This window comes from Acipenser ruthenus, chromosome 29 (assembly GCF_902713425.1).
Source record: "Acipenser ruthenus chromosome 29, fAciRut3.2 maternal haplotype, whole genome shotgun sequence".
NCBI classification, from domain to species: domain Eukaryota; kingdom Metazoa; phylum Chordata; class Actinopteri; order Acipenseriformes; family Acipenseridae; genus Acipenser; species Acipenser ruthenus.
The window spans coordinates 11,505,690-11,510,843 of record NC_081217.1 but is presented as its reverse complement, the minus strand read 5'-3'; the positions used below and the strand labels follow the sequence as shown (position 1 = coordinate 11,510,843).

Sequence of the window (5,154 nt, the reverse complement as noted above, 5' to 3'; positions counted from 1 at the left end):
TTGATGTTTCTGCTGCCTCTTATCTCTAGGCTATTTCTCCCTACACGGGCAGATTAGCTGTACCCCCGCTCCATTGCCAGAGCTCGCTCCTTCACCGTGGCCCCTCAACGGTGGAACAACTGGCCCATGGATAAGGACTGCTCAGTCCCTGACCACCTTCCAGCACCTCCTCACACACCTGTAAAACTTCACAATCCTGGACTACAGCATTCAAGTCTATCACTACTTGCATCACCCTTGTAAAACCAAACTAACCCTGGGAGAAGCACATTGCATGTCTCACTATACAAGAGACGAGACCTTGGGTTAAAGGACATGGATCTTTACCAAGCATAGCTATTGAGCAACACACCTCCGATAAAAACCCCTTGAACACAAGACCACTGAGCAACTCCATTAGCTCAACAAGGCTTTTATTAATTCTTCAAAACACATTAGGAAGACACAGCGAGCAGTTTGTCACTAGACGGGGAGCGCCTCTTCAGGAACACAGCCAACAGGACAGCACAGGAGAGAGCCAGAGCCACAGCAGAGACTGCCAGCACAGGGACAGAGGAGCCAGAGTCTGAGATGGGAGAGAGAGGGGTTAACAGGACCACACGGGAGGGAAGCTACACCCATTGAAGACTCAGGAGTAGGTGTTTACATTGGGAATGGAGGATATTGTGGTCCAATGCTGAACCAGCTATAGCAAAAGTCATTCAAGGCGCAGTTTCCCTGTACTGCTAAAAGCACAGAGTCCAACATGCTTACAGGAGTGATGGAACAGTAGAGGACAAAGCAGACACATATTAAAAACAGTCTTTCATTTTAAAGGACAGACAACAGTTACACTCTTGAGATTCGATAAAGCAGAGTAACCCTCCATTGACAGCAAGCTGGTTCAGAGCTCAGTAGCATGGAGAGCGGCACTTACCCTGCACTTCTTCCACAAGCTGCAGGGGGTGGTACAGGGACTCCTTACTGAGCACGACAGCATGGTCTCGGACTACATGAACCACAGTCAGGGGGCCGATGGTGATCTCCTTTACATGCACTTGGGGGTCCTGGCCAGCTACACAGGGGGGGGGGGGGGGGGAAGGAAGAGACAGGAGGGCAAGGTTAGTGTCATTGAAGCAAAGTAATGCACTGGTGATTGAGCTACTCCACAATGCAACTCCATTGAAGGGGAGCACACATGGTCAAACTCTCCACTGAAAAAGGAAGGCAAAATGAGGTTAGAAATGCTTTAGCACTAGAAAGTTACTGGTCCCCATTTTCTTCCATTGAATAGAGAGTATCATTGCAAGATTTGCACATGCAGCTGTGGAACACAAGGTGTTGCTGCTTCCTGGTACCCAATCACTTCATATGTTTAAACTCACACCAATGTTCTATCCAATCGACCTACTGCAAAAGGTCATCCATTAAATATTACAATGGCAACAAAAGGATTTTGAACCATTGGTTAGAACTCCAAATGCCCCCCCCTCCCCTCAGAGTTCCCATACCCATTTAATGGCAGGTTTGTCCATCATATTGTACACTGGCAGCAAAGGATTAACACCAAATTAATTGGATTTGCCAAGTACAAGCGTTGCAGTATTTATACAGCTTGGTAGAGTTCCAGTCCTCCGAAAAGGCCTCACCCAGGCTGGGTGTTCAGACAGTACCTGGATCAAGAGGAGCAGCTCTCTTCTGCAGCCATTTTCCGCTCCAGTTGGGCTGGTTGATCTCGGCAGGAGGAAGAGGGCCTGTGAGGAACCGGGGTGTCCCAGAGCAGGAGCCAGCGTCACAGCACCCACACACTGCAGAGGAGCCGTCCTCAGAAACCCACCTGAAAAAGGGAGGCATGGCATGAGGGGGCAGGATCACAGACAGCTAGGATACAAGGACTGTGCAGAGCCACCGAGATCTACACAACCGCCCCTAAAATCAGTACCTTCAAACCAGTGCACATAGGGAGGAGCAAGTATTTCTGCAAGTGGATATCAAACTTGCTATAAAGAGGTCGGTAGGAAGCCAATAAATGCAAGTGTTCACACAGGTTCTAGCAGAGGCATGGGCAGGGAAAGGGACATGAACAACCCTGCTTCTTAAAAGCAGACCGTGGAGGAGGGAAAAATAAAGCCAAAACCCTTCTGACCACTAAAACAGCAATTCTGATTCCAGGCCGAGACTCCACAAGACATCAGGAGTCTTGCAGCGCTTGTACTTGCCGAGGACAGCTGCAACTGGGCCACAGAGGTAGGCTGCCATGATTGCAGTGGTAAAGTTCATCCCACACATGCTCATCAGGATTGATCTGGGATTGTGCTTAACCTAGACCACGGTCCGAGAGCCAATCACAAACAATAGCATGGTGGAAGGGGACAGGGTCCAGATTAAGAAATCTGTTCAGCAAGGAGGAACTGATCACTCCTGCACTGCAAGAGCTTACCTGTAGGATTGCTTCTGGTAGGAGCAGGCCTTGTTGGAGGCATCAGCTGGTTTGTCAGCATTGACTGCTCTCAGTGTGCAAGTCATGTAGATCTGAAAAAGAGGGGAAGGAGTCACAATGGGAATGCAGTTAAACACACCATACAGCAAATCAATGCACCAGGAAAGCACAGGGGTCATTATAGTACACTTTGACAAGACAAAGTTAGTGATGGACCCAGGTCTAGCCAAGCCTTACCATGCTCCTGGAATCCCCCTGGAACTTGAAAGCAGCGATGTCAAAGCGCAGCTTGTTCAGAACAGGTCTAGTGAATGAAGAGGAGGAGTCTGGAGACTTGCTATCCATAAGGCAGCTGGGCAAGACAGGAGACAAGCATCAGGAGAGGGTTACACCGCCAACACACAGCATTGAAACAGGTTCGATAAAGCAGAGTGCAGCACGAGCCAGTGTGTTTGAAGTAACTCCAGTTCTCACCCAAGCTTGTCCACGACAGCATATCTGGGCTCAGAGTCCTTGTTGTTGCTCAGGGTCGCGATGCAGCTGTCGACGTAGAGCCGTAGCGGCACGTGGTTGTCGACGGCAACAGAAGCCTCAACGTGAAGGATGTCACCCAGGTAGATGACATTGGAGACTCTGGGACCACTCCAGTTATCTGGAACAGGAAGCAAGGAGACAGACCAGCATTAAATAAACACCCCCCATACCCAACCCTTTCCTTCATACCATTCATGAGCAGCAAGGAGAAGTCCAGGATTTGCTCTGTAGAGGCTGTTGAAGTGAAGGGCACCCAGGTTGGTTTTATGGGGCTGCTGCTGACATTCCACCTTCTGAAAAATAAAAACCACATCCTTGTAAGTGATATCATGCATCACTGGCATCCTATTTAAGATGACACAGGAATACAAGAAATGTTGTCTTCAATAGAATTGAGTCCAAATCTTATATTACAGCAGCAGAGACTTGAGAACCCTGGTACAAACGAGTGACCAGCAGCAAAGTGATTTAGTGTGAAGTTCAGATACGGCCCCTCAGGTCCCCGTTTGCTTGGTACAGTACCTCGGGTATCTGCATTCAAGGAGAATATCAGCCATATTAACCCTGGTGATGATGCCAACGCTGGCAGGCTTGTAATAGAGATGGTTTGTGTAGCTCAGGAAGTCTGGGAATACCTAGGGAGAGAAGTTGAAAAGTGATCCTTCAATTCTTGATTATTAAATAAAATGTGAAGTGGTCTTGTGCTTTAACACTTTAAGGCACACAAGGAATTGAGCGCTTGTTCAAGCAGTTTGATACACTTGAATGTCACAAGGAAACAGAACTTGGATGACAAGCTCCAACCGGTCAGTAAACTGAACCCCCATTTCATGCACCTCACTGCAAAATCTTGGAGGAGAAGTGTCAAGAGGTCAATTAGGAATTTAAATTGACAATAGGCCACACAAGCAGTTAGCTTAATGAGAAAGAACCACAGAAATATTAATGCATGACTTCAGAAGTTGTTCAAGATGCCCAATTAATGCACAAAGCAGTCCAACACTGTCACATTATTATTATTTATTTCTTAGCAGACGCCCTTATCCAGGGCGACTTACAATTGTTACAAGATATCACATTATACATTATTTCACATTACATACAATTACCCATTTATACTGTTGGGTGTTTACTGGAGCAATCTAGGTAAAGTACCTTGCTCAAGGGTACAACAGCAGTGTCCCCCCACTGGGAATTGAACCCACAACCCTCCGGTCAAGAGTCCAGAGCCCTAACCACTACTCCACACTGCTGCCCAAACACATACCAGCGCCTAGAAGATTAGGGACCAAAACTTGAAATCCACAGACCGAGGTGTTCATGCATGCAAGTATATACAGCAGAACACACATGACAAGTCTTGAGTTAATGTAATAAATGTGCGCACTACTGTATGTGAGACCTTCACAGTGAAGTGCAAGCAATAAGGAAAGCTGGGCTACCCACTTATCAGTTCACTATTAGTTACCGCAGTTACAAATGCGATCGACACGCAGGGTTACCTGGAAAGTGCTGCCGCAGTCCTGGAGCTGAATGCTGAACAAAACCGTGTTGGCGACGCTGTCGGAGGAGGTGGCCGAGCAGCCCGCGGACCCCACGCTCAAGTCGGCGCTGCTCACCAGGTAGCCGATCCCAAACAAGTCCCGTTTCACCGTCACGACCATGGCGTCTTTCCTGCAGTCCAGGGTGACCGAATTCAACAGCGACAGGTCAGCTCTCTGCACGGAGAGAGGGGTGGGCATCGGCTGAAATACCGCTCTCGGCGCGGTAAACAGCACTGGGTTATAAACCGGCTGATCCGACCAGATCCATCCAAACGCTCCGTGGAGCTGCACAAGTAAAATCAAAGCGAGCGAAAGCACTGTCTGAACACCGCGCGTCCCCATTGTAAACTCTTCAGTTCAGAATCAAACACTGCAGCTGCATACCGATAAGCGCGTAGCCAGCACCTTTATACTCCCCGGAATTAATTAACGTGTTAAACCTGGCTGGGTAATTAAACAATCATACACAGACACGCATTCACTACGGTTACATGAGATCAAGTCTTTAGAAAACGAATGTTGGGCATATTCGGGTACTGAATCAGCAAATTGGTTTGGTGAAAACGACACTTTTCTGTGTTTACATGACTTGGAAAAGATAATCCAATTACAATTCTGATTAATTCAACTGGATAGCCTACATGGATTTTTTTTTTT

General features: G+C 47.7%; 1 pseudogene; it reads right to left on the bottom strand.

The window, feature by feature from the left end:
• Positions 1–396: 396 nt before the first annotated feature.
• On the bottom strand, positions 397–4,888 carry LOC117426495 (zona pellucida sperm-binding protein 3-like; annotated as a pseudogene).
• Between the last annotated feature and the right edge of the window lie 266 nt (positions 4,889–5,154).